Source organism: Amblyomma maculatum, chromosome 3 (assembly GCF_055883805.1).
Source record: "Amblyomma maculatum isolate TAMU_Amacu chromosome 3, ASM5588380v1, whole genome shotgun sequence".
Classification (NCBI taxonomy): domain Eukaryota; kingdom Metazoa; phylum Arthropoda; class Arachnida; order Ixodida; family Ixodidae; genus Amblyomma; species Amblyomma maculatum.
In genome coordinates, this window is record NC_139346.1 from 214,757,393 (window position 1) to 214,772,053 (window position 14,661).

The window sequence follows — 14,661 nt, forward strand, 5'->3', positions numbered from 1 at the left end:
TGCGATTAAATTCGCCATAAGTGGAGTTCTGCGAGCACACATAAATATTATTTACGTTTCTACGCTGTGCCTCAGAAGTGACACGCCGCACGATGCAGGGCTAAAAAAGCGTGAACTGAGAAGATCGTATACGGCCATACACCGAAGACATCATCACACCAAGTTGTTCTCTCTTCGAAATACCCGCAAAGTTCTACAGGAAACCTTTCACCCAAACAGTACATTAGCCAATCGTTTGCGCCTTCAACGCTAGTTCGCAGACATGTCACCGTTCGCTTTCTAGCGTCTCTTTCGGGAAAAGATCCGGGTCGCCGCAAATAAACAAAAGGAGAGGCGAACTCGCCCCCGCCATGAATAGGCGATCCGCACCTCATAACAGCTCGGCCGCAGAGAAACTTTGGTTCTTCGAAACTTCGAGAACGCTTGAAACGTTGCCTGCTGAGACAAGACGTGTACCGATTACCATTTCAATTGTGTCCAAGCACAAGTGCGACTGGCTAGGCCTGACGCCACCACGGCATTCAACTCTTAGACGAGACCAAGCGCTTTTTTGTCCTCCAGTGCTACTCACTACCTTCTTAGGAGGACAGGTCAAGGTGAGTTCAAGCTGTTCTTAGAATCGTTTTGTAAGGTCGTAATTTCTTTTCATGAAACGTGTACACAAAGAAAGACCATACGCCCTTGCCAGCATTATAAAATATAATATGGCGGTGAATGACAATACGACTCTTTCGGGTAAGAAAGATCCGGTACTAGCAACAACAAAAAATCAGAGCAGGCAGTTTTGAGAAGCACTCATACACAGTTCTGTGCCAGTAACGTGCAGAGACGTTCTCTACGTTTACCACAGCTTGATGCTGAAACAAAAACCAGGGGCGCAGTGTCGAACGTTCGAATTTCCATGCATGATGTGGGAAGAAGATAATTTCGATTACCTTTTCTATTGGTGTTCTGAATATATTTAATGGGTGCAATTTCCACAGGCGTCAGAAGAGTTTGAGCTTCTTATACAAAGAATGCGGAGTAATTTAATGAACTATTGAGAAACTGAGTCCCTTTGAATGCTCAGTATATAAATTCAAATTACTTTCCTGCAAGTTATGCAGTAAAACTCCTTTTTCCGAGAAGCCCTTTCTTATTGAAACTCATCCATCATCCAGGCGAAAAATCTGGGTTTTATCCTTGTAACACCCCGAGATGAGAGAGAGTCTTACGCAATGTTTTCTTCTCGTTATTTTTTTTTTTTTTGTGACTGCGAATTGTGAGTGACTGCAAATTACGGCAAACTACGGCAACACATTACATAGGTGAGCAATGCCTATGAGCAAGAGTTTACCAAAGATTTATCTACATCATACCACACCCTATCATGACTTCGCCAATAACTACACCGCTGTCAGGACAATATTCAAGAAACCATTAAAGAGACACCTAAGTGACGCCGCCAAAGGCAGTAAGTACAATCCAAACGCTTTAGTTAAATATTATAAATGCAATGTGATAGTAGTAGAGTTGAGATTTTAATGTGATGCAGGTGGCGTGGCTGATTTCTAGATTTTAAAAAATCGTGATCTTAACCTACTTTCCAACTAACGCTAGTTAGATTAGGCTTGGTCCAGCGAGGAAAGGTTCTAAAGCTGGCTGTATTATTTTATTGCCAAAGTTTTAATAGGATGCCCGGAGCATAAGTATGTTGCTCATTATCAGTAGTCACAATATTACTACTTTTATAAAACTTGAAATAAACAAAAAATCAGGATACTTGTTTCAGGTACACCTCATCACACAGGACAAAAAGGCGATCGGTATCCAGGCACAAAGAAATATACCAGCACTTTAAGTAATTCCAAGGGCGCCTTCTGGTTCCGACACGGGTGAATTGTTAGTCGAAATTTTATTTTAAGCAAAACACCTTAGTGATGTCTGCGAAAAGCCCCAGGATTTAAATCCTTTTTCCAGTATTAAGAACATTTCCTTCAATATTACAAAACTAATTTCAGCTTAGAGCCCACATGAAAACCGAATTGATTTAACTTCTGTATTATGTCGAAAACAATGGAGAAAAATAATCTGTTCGAAGCCTTCAGACAAAAACAGTTGCACAAAAAATTGATAGAAAATATTTTCATCCTTTCGTGTATTACACATACTCTCTTTCTTAGAATCATGATCGCATAGGACTTAAGCACTAAATGAATTTTGTGCGTAATAACGGCAAAATGTCATCCTAGTACGTGTGTTACTGGTTTGATTTGCATTACAGTACTCTCTAAGGCCACCAGGTTGTTGAACGTCATTAATATTTCAAGAATTTCGCTTGGCTAAGCAGATGAAGTTTTCTAATACGATTTGGCTTCTATTATCAGGAGCAGATATATTAGCAACTGTTCAAGCGTTATTAAAAAAACAACTGTAGTTTGAATATGATTGCTTATTCCTTACTAGTAATATCTCAGTTAGCCAGGGTTCTATTTTATGCGCGAAATGGTTCCTTTCTTTTCCGAGTTCAACGGTTATTAGCTTTCAAGTGATCCAGATAATTTATATCAGCAATAGCAGATGGATAAAACGTTTGCGAAATCATTCAGTTTACTGTAGTCAACGAAAAAGCGCAGCATGCAACCTTTTTCTTAGCCAGCACCACTGGTGACGACCACAGACCTGTAGACAGCTGAATAACACCAAAGCATTTCCTGGATTTCTGTCCGTATTGCCTCACGTTCTTTGGTCGAAATGCTCTACGGCTGTTATCGAATAGACCGGGTATTCTAATACGTTAAGATGCGATGCTTGATAGTAAAAGTTTACCGGACTTTCGATGATGAGGCACAATAGAGGGCGTACTCCAGCACTAAAACACGCAGGTTGTGTTGTTGACAGGCAGAAAGGTCACTGCTAACATCGATATGGTCGAGAACAGCCGAGGCATAAATAATGTACGTTGGACGCGAAGCATTCGTTTAACAGTTCGTCGAACGCGATGGCACAGAGCGATAGAGGTCACGAGATTCGCTCGTGAAGTTAGTGACGAGAAGCTCATGATAACTGCTGCGGATAATAATTAAGGTTCGAGCTTCATAGATACCATATGAAAATAAAAGAGAATGGTTTCCTTCGGCAGCTACCACCTCGTCCGTAGCCCACCCCACACAATACTCGCAACAACGCTGGAGCAGGAAGGGTTCGAAACATACTCGGCTGAAACTCGCAGGGCATATGTACGTCGGCCATCAGTGGGGCAGGCAGCCGCTTTCCCCATTGAGAACGAGACCGTTCGCTGTCGGGGTCGATGATGGCAACATATACCCGCAAGAAAACCACACCGGGAATCAAATCATGAAAACATTCCCGGAGAACGACGCAGCTGACAACAACCCGTCGGGGTGGTGGTGCAGTGGTGAGGGCGCTCGACTACTGTGCCCAAGGATGTGGGATTGAATCCACTTTTCGATGGATGCGGAGTGGCCACTTTTCGATGGAGGCGAAAAGCAAGGCGCCCGTGTGCTGTGCGATGTCAGTGCACGTTAAAGAACCCCAGGTGGTTGATATGCGTCTCTCATAGCCTTAGTCGCTTTGGGACGTTAAACTTCATAAACCAAACCAAGCAGCTGAAAGCAAACGTTAACGTACGAGTTTTAATTCTAGCCGTGCACTGTGCAACAGGGGGAATTACGTGGCCCTCTGCTGTTCGTATCTCCGCGTTACGCCATGGCTTCATAGCCTTCCTAAGATGCGCTGCCAGTTTCCTACTGTTAAACAAAATGCGGCCGTTGCTTCTCTAAAATTCATTTCTGCTCAGCACACGTTAAAGATCCCCAGGTGGTCGAAATTACTCCGTAGCCCTCCACTACGGCTCCTCTTTCTCTCTTTCCACTTTCATTCCCACCTTCCTCCCTTCCCTTACGGCGCGGTTCGGGTGTCCACAGAGCAAGTGTGACAGTTACTGCGCCTTTCCCTTCCTGTGAACCAATTTAACTTAACTTTATTAGGGGACTTAATCGTACTGACAATTAGCGGCCCCGCCCCCGGAGGTTGCCGTACTCAGTTTTCCATCCGGGGGCTTGGCGAGCGACCAAGCCGTGCTCGCGGGGAGTCGCCTGTTGAAGGTGATGGTCGGCGTAGGGATGGAGACCTGGATTGCCGGCTTGTCATCGGAAGGCACTCTTATGCGAGATAGTCTTTAATAGCACGGTGTCGTTGACCGAACATAGGTCTAGGCGCGCCGGCCGAAAATCCTCCCGTCCGAGTTCTTGATACGGCCACCACCGGCAAATTTAACCAGGTTCCCTACAGTGATATCAAATGGCCGGTTGTCAGAGGCCCGCCAGACGTCCGTTTTTCGTACGTGTGGCCGCACGTACTGCTTTGGCTGCTGTAAGGGAATGTATTTCGTTCGCTGCTCGACAGGCATGCACTGGTTTGGTGGCACCTGGGGAAAGGCAGACATGGTGCTTGAACTGTAGCTGGACATTGGAAGAGGTCGATGTAAGTCTGACTAGGACAGTCATCAGCAACAGGGAACTTTGAGCTTCAGAAATCTGCAGCAAAGGCCGCACGACTTGGTGAACCTCTTCACGAATGACATATGCGAGGGAATCGCCCCTTATTCGGGACGTGTAACAGACCACCGGCAGCTCCTCGCGTACATTGGCGTGAATAAGATCGTGAAGGTGGTCGGTGTTGCCTACCACAGCTGTAAGAGGCTCGGCAGCAGTCGTAGCGAGCATTGGTCTGTCGTATACAGCCGAGCGTTGGTGAAGCATCATTTTTATTGTGACCGCGTCAGGTAGGCTGGCAAAAGACCAGCAAAAAACCCTTGCTTAACCCCACGCATCAGGTGGTGCAGCTTCGTCTTCAGACGTGTTTCGATCCGTTCGTCGAAACAGATTCGTCATGCCAAAAACATACATCATGACCGCCTTATCTGACATTTGTACTCGGGACTGTAGAGCGCGTATTCTCGTTTGCGCCTATTCAGGCTGATATACGCCTCTAGGATAATGAAATTCCGTAGCTTTAAGTGGTCATCCCACTGATTCTAGGATGCGATTTGTTCAAACTGATTGGGCCAGTACTGCACGTCTTCGTGCGGAGTCCTATGGAAAGACTTCGGCACTCGGGGGTTCTAAAGGGTGTACAAGAGTACCTTGCATCACTAAAGTGGTGCATTGCGTGGCTGGCCGGAGGTTCGAAGTGGACTCTAAGGGCCTGTGCTCGGGAGGAAGGCCCAGGTTTCTCCAGGTGACGCGATGCATTGACGTGTCCACAAACAAGAGCTTGGTGTCGTTGGTTCGCAGAGGGGTGTGCGACATTGTGAGACCGAAACCCCATCCGGCTCCGCCAAAACTGCCAAGAAAACAGAGATTTCCATCAACGGCAGTTCTACTGCGGGTCCCAGCTAGAAGAAGCAGCGCACGAGAGATTTTTTACTCTAATTATAATTTTGAAGTTTCTGTTCCGTTCGTAAAGAGGAACTGCACTTGCGCACTCCAAAGAGACCGACAATACACCACCTCATGCCAATTAATACGAATGCAAAATGTTCTTCAGGACTGCAGTGTTTCTCAATCAGTCACTTACAAACATGTTATAAATTTCGCCAGATTTTTCATGCTTGAGTCTAGATATGTACTAGTAAGTCTGATTATGCTACTAACGGGAGGAAAGTTAATAGCGCAATATATTCGACAACTTTATCTGACGGACATTTTAGGCTGCGATTCATGGCACAGGGGAAACATGTCGTTAAATCTAGTAGGATGACGGGCAGAAGCAGTGCCAAAGCTTTTCTCTTGCATTTTTAAGGAAAAAGCGTTGATTTACATGTAACTGAGACTAAAGCGACGAGGAGAGTCGTGAAACTTCTTAAAAAAGAATGTTTTCTTCGATACATGGACAATCTTTGTAAACACACTCCAAATAACACGAAATTTTGAGCGAAGTATAAGTGCTGCGTGCTTTTGGGGTACCAGATAGTTTTTTTTTCCTCAGTACTAAGCCACTGACAAACATTACAAGATTTTCTGCGCAGTTTTTTCACTCAGATTAATCTTTAAACATATATTGATATTTGGACATAATCAACCCAATCATAACGGGCAATCTACCACCTTTCTTGATTTAAACTGATAGTTTTCAGCGCAACGATGCATGACCAAAAAGAAGCACAAACGCGGCGCTGTATTCTTCCTTTTTCTCTTGCTTGTTTCTCTATTTGGCCGCACGTGTATGCTTTTGCGCTGAAAACTATGAGCTTAAATCAAAAACACAATCACATGAGAAGAAACACAACACAGGCGCACTGGGTACTATGCAGCACCAATTTGCCCCTCAAGCTGTGATTTAAATAAAAAATACTACCTAGTCCAACAACTAACTCAACTGAAGGTCATATTCCGCTGGTTATAATAGTCATGAAATAGTTGACTGCTACATTCCATTCGATGTTGCTAGGTGGCTGACAGTAGAGTGATCATCTGCAAGTTTCTGTGTAATTGCAGTATCTGGGTCATGGGTCAACTGGATGTAGCTAGTACAAGACCGTGTTAATTGGAGAAAAATAGGAGAGGCCTTCGCCCTGCAGTGGGTATAGACCGGCTGATGATGATGAAGTTTCTGACACTGAAGACAAATTAGTCACGCAGATGGTAACGTAATCAAAAAGAGTACGGTGAACTAATAAGAAATGCCGCTCTTGTAGGTTTGGACATAGTGGTCCGATGTCAAAGTGAGCACTCGCACTCACATAATGTTTACTGACAAAGTTATTAGGCTTCAAATAGCCAATTTTGTGATCTCCAAACACGGATCAGCCCTCAGCAATAAAGCTATTTACGCAGGTGTTATGCAATCCCACTGCAAAGCGTAACTCTCTTCGAAAAGGCGTTTGTACATGTAGAAATGATTTTAAAGACCACTTCCGGATAACTCTAAGGCTGTAATGTCAGCTGTGGGGAAGGAAACGCTGATAATAATAATTCAAACAAAAACCATTTTATTCTCATTCATGAGGGGCAGACATACGCATACTGGACCGCTAAACGCGCGGCTGTGAAAAGAACCGGAATCCTCTTTAATGTGCTTAACCTGCTCCCGCTGCCTCAGCTTTAAGAAAACATGCTTCTAAAACTCAACAAGATAGCTGTTATGAGCATGACGATAGTTTCCTCAACTCAATTTTTCGCGCACCAAAAAAAAAAAAAAAAAAGTTAGTTGCAAAAAAAAAAACAAAACAAATACAACGCTTTCTTGTTGCGTAATAATGAAAACAGTATCGTGTAAAGTTTTGTTTTTCTTGGTTTCTGATGTTTTTGTATTTTTTACTTTCGTGTTTTCATTCTTGTTGCTGCTTCATGAGCATGCGCAATATGCAGACATTTGTGACATGCGGGACTCCTGCAGTTTCTTGTTAAGGCAACATAGTGGGACAGTGCACACCGTCAAGCCACTTATGTCAACTTTAAATCACTATTATCTGCTCCACTCTAATCTAAATTTAAGAAATAAATAAGCTAAAACAAATTACAACGCATAAACCCTGTCGCTGTAAACATCTCCATCAAGTATATGCGTAGGCAGTACAGAGACGTGCAGGATATCGTAGATATTTCGATTTATTTTGGCCACACAAATTCACTTCCGTCCTTGTGACCACAGACACTGTGCCGCGCATCCTACAAACGAAGAAAACAGATACGTTCTGCGCAATGTTAGTGTGAAAGCTTCTCGAACTTCGCTTATTTTCTTAGCCTATCGTTGCGCACTCACAACGTAATGGGAATGTTATGGAGCAGAGGCGTCGAGTGTAAAGACTCATATCTCAGCCTAAGGTTTCTTCAACCTAACCGACCCTCCGTAGCACTGTGTTATCTCTGGCATCGGTTCTCGTCGCGTGCATTATCGCCCGCTGTCTTCTATCTCTCTCGCCGCTTTTAAACGGGCGCACGGTAGCAGCGAGCGTCGTCCGGTTGGCGCAAGTAGGCCGAATGCCGGCACCTACAATTGCAGCTTGCTTATGATGCATCATCTCTCCTTCGCAGACGGAGAGAACACTGTGCCTGGACGATAAGGACGGCGGCAAAGGATACTGCATTGCCGGGAACGAGAGGGTCACGACGAAAGGAGGCCCCCTAACACCGCTGACGGGATGGCGCTGGAGCAGGGTCGTCGCATAGGGTGAGTATCGAGCCAGCGCTGCCGGATGCACAATACGAGGGGGTACCCAAAAGAAACCGAACTTATTTTCTTTTGAACCTATTTATTCACATTTGAAGCCCAAACCTTTAATCTCCTTTAAAGTACTCTCCACTTTCACTAATACAATTGTTTAAATTCATCTTTTGTGATGCTTGACAGCGCCTGCGTAATTTTTTCTTTGCCTCTGCAACATCAGGATAACGTTTTGCTTATACATATTGTTTTCATTCTGGGAAACAAAAAGAAGTCACACCGAGCAAGGTCCGGTGAGTATGAGGGGTGCGGAACAGGGGTCATGCTATTTTTGGTCACATTTTGATGATTGCACGAATTTTTTCATCATTTTCATGTGTTCGGGCTTGGAAGGACGACCAGAACGAAGGTGGTCATCAATTGACATTTCACTCATTTTGAAACGGGAAAACTACTCTAATACTTGTGTTTTCCCCATAGCATCATCCTTGTACGTCGTTGTTAACATTTCAAGAGTTTCTGTTCCATTTTTCCTGAGCAGAAAGCAATTTTCACCGCACATTTCACGCTGTTCACGAAAATCAGCCATTGCAAAAACGACGCTCACTGCCGAAGCTAGTACGTCTGACCTTCAGCGACACCACTCGGCTGACTGACTCTGGAATGTTCACTCCATGCGCTCCTAGGGGCAAAACACGGTACTACGAAAGCGCTGCTCACCAAAACATTAGTTCGGTTTCTTTTCGGGACCCCCTCGTACGAATGAATTCGCTACCCCTTGGAAACCGAGCAGTTCGACGAAGGCTTCCACCTCCTTCAGGACACTTCACTGGCGCTCATATGGTGACAATTTCAGGTGGCGACTCCTTCGTATGCTTGTGTACGTTTTGCAGACTTCGATAGTTGATAGACTAATGTCACACATTCTTTTATATAGCTATTATTTGATGCGTTGCAACAGTAAAGAAAATAACTGGCGGAATTAACGGAATGTTAACCAAGCCTCTAGCCGACAATATCCTAGACCACAAATCCATGACGCGTTCTTTAGTGTGTCAGGTGAGGTGTACCTGAGGTATGTAGGGGAGCGACGATACTGGATCATGGCCAGACCACAGGAGACTGCTGTGCTTGGGGAGGAAACAATAGGAAATATATTGCGGGAGGATGACGATAAATAAGAATGGGTCATTGCACCCCTATATACCCAATATCGTCGAGCATTGTACAAAAGACAGAAATATCTGCTATTCACCCAAAAAAAGGCGCCAGGAAAGTACAGAATCCGGTAATGTAGCAGTCGTATGCTCACGGTCTTAATATGTGATGATTATAACATGATAGTGAAGCCATGGCCTGTTATACCTGCTTGCGATAAAATAGACACGGAAACAAGACAATAAAACTCCAGAAGTATAATAAGAAAACTGAAGACTTTCACTCCTAATAAAAAAGAGAATATTGCTTTAAAAGAGTGGGATTGCGATGCAGAGAATAATGAACTATATAGTTGTAGATGTAAAAACCACTACGCAAGCGTAAGGACACTCACACCGCAACAGGATTTAAACTAATAGTTTACGTTAGCATCAGTTGCAACTATAATAAAAAGAGCATGCTACTTAGAAAATAATGGATGCGTAATGCAAAAAGCTTCTATGCTAAGAATTGCGGGAAAGCAATTTATATCGCTTTATGAAAGATAACATAAGTGAAGACCTTATTTTAATTTTAAGTACCAACAGGCGAGTGCTAATATGAAAATGCGTCTAGTTAAAGCACGTAAATTTCTATCATTGTATACAGAAAGGCTTACCTAAGCGCCGTGCCCCTTATGTCAGTGATGGTGAAATCCTGATAAACATAAGAGACCTGGTATGAATTATGAGCAGCCACAAGTAACAACGATCTGTGTAGTTTTAAGGAACTGAGGAGCCTGAAGACTGCAATAACCTCAATGGCAATGCAACCTTATCAGACAACCCCAAAACAAAGTTAGCAAGGATTAAGAAGAAGCTACAGTGGCAAACGAAGTGATGGTTCCGCTCAGTCCTTGCTTTTTTTTTTCTTTTTTTTTTTTTTACGGACTCTCAATGGTCCTATCCCTCTCTCTGTTATGAGGCAACGATATATGTTCAATTACTCAGGAACAAGTGTTCTAGTACAGTTTTTACTGAAGAAAGTGAAAGTGTGTTTTATCCTAGTCGACAACGCGCACTCCACATTGAATAAGCACGTTAACGACTAGGACTAGGCACACGTTCTTGCATCTGAAAAGAAAAAAACCCATCGCCTTCACCTGGAATCTTTAACGATACAGACAACCATCTCACACCTTGAACCGAAACTGTGGAAATCTCGCAACTAACACTGGTTACGCTCACAACTGGTTACGTACGCTACCTGCGCCTCATTTTCAAGCATACATGAGCTCGTACCTCTACTTCTCATTTTTAGTGTAAGCAAGGCTCTCGTATGGCGGCCAAAACATCTGTTGTGTGTTTCTTGGTCTAAGTCTGCAATGTCGCGTTTATTATGTTGTTGAAGCTGTTGTTCTAGGAAAGCTGCCGAAGTAACGGTCGGCATGCACGATTTGGCGCGCAATCACTTTGGCTGTACCCTCTCCACTTTCCTCATTTTGATCATATTTGATGATTTTTTTAGCATGTGTATTTTAGAGAGAGAAAGTATTGAGTACTAGCAGTGGGAGTTTCGCCAGCTAACAACCAATCCTGATCACATTTGTTGCGATTGGTTGTAATTTCGATGTGGGCTGGACCTCCAGGCTTTAAAACCGAGCCCGGGAGTCCAGTCTGTTGTTATGGGCTAAGCTCAGGTGTAAAGCAATGCCGAGTAAATGGTCTTCTTTTTTTTTTTTATCAGGATTCAAGTCTTTTTCCTTTCCACTATTTGCGGCAGATATGTCTCGAAATGCCTAAACTTGTACTTACATAAATATTTGTACATAAAGATTGAAGTAATAGCCCCTCATTCTTGCTGCCAGCGCAGTGGTTACGGCGCTCGACTACTGTTCCCAAGGACGCGGGATCGAATCCCGGCCTCGGCGGCAGCTTTTCGATGGAGGCGAAAAGCAAGGCGCCCGTGTGCTGTGCGATGTCAGTGCACGTTAAAGAACCCCAGGTGGTCGAAATTTCCGGAGTCCTCCACTACAGCGTCTCTCATAGCCTGAGTTGCTTTGGGACGTTAAACCCCACAAACCAAACCATCATAATCATTGTCGCAATGCCGCCCCTGAAGGGGCGTTTCTCGTGCGGGAGCCTTCAGAAATCTTCAGGAAACAATGGGCACTCAGCAATGTATTGAATGTTACACAAGAACGCAACGCAAGACAATGTCGCCCCTGAAGGGGCGTTTCTCTGGGAGCCTTCAGAAATCTTCAGGAAACAATGGGCACTCACAAATGTATTGAATGTTACACAAGAACGCAACGCAACGCAAGACGCTGACAAAGGATCGCTGAAAACAGGATAGGTGCCATATTTTGGGACCAGTCGTGTCTTCAGTGTTTCTTGTCCTCGAGTTGTTTTAGAGCGCAGCTCTTTGGCGTCCGTTCCTGGGTTTCGCGTCGGCGTCGGCGTCGGCCTCGTAACCAGCTCCGCCCCCCTTTCATCCCCCCAGCGCTAGCAGCGACCGACTGATACCGCTGGATGCCGCTGACGCCGCTAGAGAGTCAAGATAACGTGACTGCATAGAACACCGTCGCCGCCATGCAGAAAGAGGAGGGGAGGTTCCCCCCCCCCCCCCCCCCCCCTGTTCCTGTGTGGCGGATAGGGTGCTGTTCAGTTGCCGACGCGCCGGTTATTTCACGTAGGTCCCGGCACGTCGACGAATGCGTGACCACCTTCCCACGGCAAGACCTGGTTCTTGGCGCTGCGGAATCGAGGGTATCATATTGTTTGCGTCGGCATCGGCGGCGTTGTCCCTGAAACCAACTCCGCAGCTGGGGTTGACTCACTATCGGCGTCAGCAGCATCAGTCAGTCGCTGCTATCTCTTCCCTCCTCCCTTTATCGCGTTGTCCGCTTGCTGCGCGTGCTTCTGCCCCCATCGTTTGCCGCTGGGTGTACACGCCGCCCCCCTCCCCCCTCTTCCTGCGAGTCTCCGGTTTTCAAAGCGCCGTCTCGAACTTAATTCCTTTCTTCGCTCCTCCTCTAATGCAACCCCTGTGCGGTGGCAATCAGAGAGCCAGATCGGTGGCGGCGGACTTGCCTCAATCTATCGAAAAGGTGAAACAGCTTATTTGCTGCGCTCAAATTTCGCATTAGGAAGTAACGTAATCGTCGGTAATTTTTTCGCTACTCTGTAACGCTTCACGTATGCAGCAACTTTAGACTGTTTTCGCGGCGAGGAGGAAAATAGCCTCGAACCGGAACGCGTTGCGCGGCTCCTCCTGTCTGGTATGTGGGGACGCGGGGATAGCAGCGGGGGCGGCAGGGCATTCTTCGGAGAAAGGGCACACGTTGCAGTTTTTTGCACACAGAGTGTCTTGAATAGCCGCAAAGTATCTAAGCCGACTAGCTGATGTGAGCGATGTGTCCCTGTTCTTTCTTCTTTCGCCCCTTTCTTTCCTTCATTTCCCTGATCGTTTCATTTCCGCCGGCCGCAGTTTAGCTGCTAAGAGCTAAGAGCTGCCGTGGTTAACGCAATCTTTTTTTTTAATCAGTTGTTTGCATTAACAAAAAAATAACAACCAAAACGAGATGATTAGCAGAAGCTAAAAGATTAACAGCGGTGGTATGCTCGTGTGTTGCTCTACACTGTTCCACTTGCAACTCACTCAATTGGGCGAAAACGAGCAGCTTCTGAATTTCAAGCCCCAACCGAAAATGTTTCGCTTTGGCAGCCTTTCGTGCGAGTTCCGAACACTGTGTTTGTAGAGTATGGACTGGAAAAACTGAATACCCGTGCAACAACGGCAGACTTTGGGCAACAACGGATGATATTCCTTGCGGCCAATATTTACGAGATGCCGCCAGGTAAAGAACTATTTCGATCCAGTCGCCTGAGTTTAATGCAAGTATGAAAGAACCTGCCCCACTTGAAGACAACGATATACTAATAAATAGGTTGTGAACTTATTTAGTGAAAACACGCATCTCGTAAGATTTTGCTGCCGATAATAAATGGGAATATGATCATAGGAATAGCAGCGATTGCTTGCAGTAAGCAAACCTTGCGACGAAAAATGGACTATATAATTGTTGACAAAAGCAACTTTCGATGAGGTCCAATATGGGACATAATTCCTATTACATAGGAATCATATGTCCATTTTATCTTGTATTTTAATGTCAGCATGATGGCAGCATCAGACAAACGCAACTAACGCCCAGTCAGATAAATTGCAGTATAGCAGCTTCCGCTATTGACAAGCCATCGCCACTCCCCGCACATACCGGCAAACAGGTGGTTGAGTCATGTAGGCAATGCTGAAATCCGATTGCCTGGTAGTGGACGCTTGAACACCCTGCCTGATTGTCACCCAACAAAAGTAGCCAGGGTAGAGTAAATGGATCCGAAATGGATAATGGATATTTAAGAATAGAACCCCAGTAGAGGTGTGGGAACTTCCGCAGTAGCCGCTCAAGCAGTAAAGAGCATATGAATGATCGGTTGACCCAACAAATCTAGCGCGATTAGCATTGATCCTAAACGTGACATGAAACGGCTACATTCACTTTTCTTTCTTTCCTCAAATTGTTACGGTAAGCCGTCTCTAGAAATCATTTAAGAATAAAAAAAATAGATCGATCGCTGCCATCACTTCCAGTGGTGCGCCGCCGCCTCTCTGGGCCACATAAAAGTTACACACTAATTGTAATCAGGCTTGTAGCCTTCAGCCGACCTGATCAGGAGCATAATTTTTTGTCATTTCTGACCGAATGACTTCGCTGCTATTGAAATCTTTTTTTTTTTTTTTTTCCGTCAGCTAGGTGCTTTCAGAGAGCAAAAATTTGCTCGCGAAAGCTCCAAAATGCCGATTTCCGCCACTTGTCGCCTGTTCCGCGGATGGGACCCCACATACCAGCATGGCGGTTGTTCACATCGGCGGCTACATGGCGCCACATACACAAAATGGCAGAACGGCTTCAGAACGGTTTTAGAAATGGTAGGCGCTTAGATGATAGCCTGTTCGTGCTTACCCAATGCATCGAAATATCTAGAGTGGAAAATAGACCTTTGTATTTGGCCTTCCTGGACATAAACGGGGCGTACGACAACGTAAGCAGGGAACTCCTGTGGAACATATTAAAAGAAGAAGGTATTGGTTATGAGATAGTAGAGTTCCTACAGGAAATATACCGGGATAACAAAGTAGAAATTACGTGGGAAGGGATAAGAAGTACGGAGGATGTCAAAGTATGCAAAGGATTAAGACAAGGCTGTCCTCTATCACCGGTGCTGTTCATGCTTTATATGATAAACCTGGAACGGAGGATACAAGACAGTAACCTAGGTTTTAACCTGTCAT

The 14,661-nt window shown here is 45.0% G+C and overlaps 1 long non-coding RNA gene across 1 annotated transcript in view; it reads left to right on the forward strand.

The window, feature by feature from the left end:
- LOC146197678 (uncharacterized) overlaps window positions 1-8,170 on the forward strand; it is a 42,533-nt gene extending 34,363 nt beyond the window's left edge. The window contains exon 3 of the long non-coding RNA XR_014705675.1: window positions 8,040-8,170. This is a non-coding gene — a long non-coding RNA (uncharacterized LOC146197678). The remainder of the gene's footprint in view (window positions 1-8,039) is intronic.
- The last annotated feature ends 6,491 nt before the right edge of the window (window positions 8,171-14,661 follow it).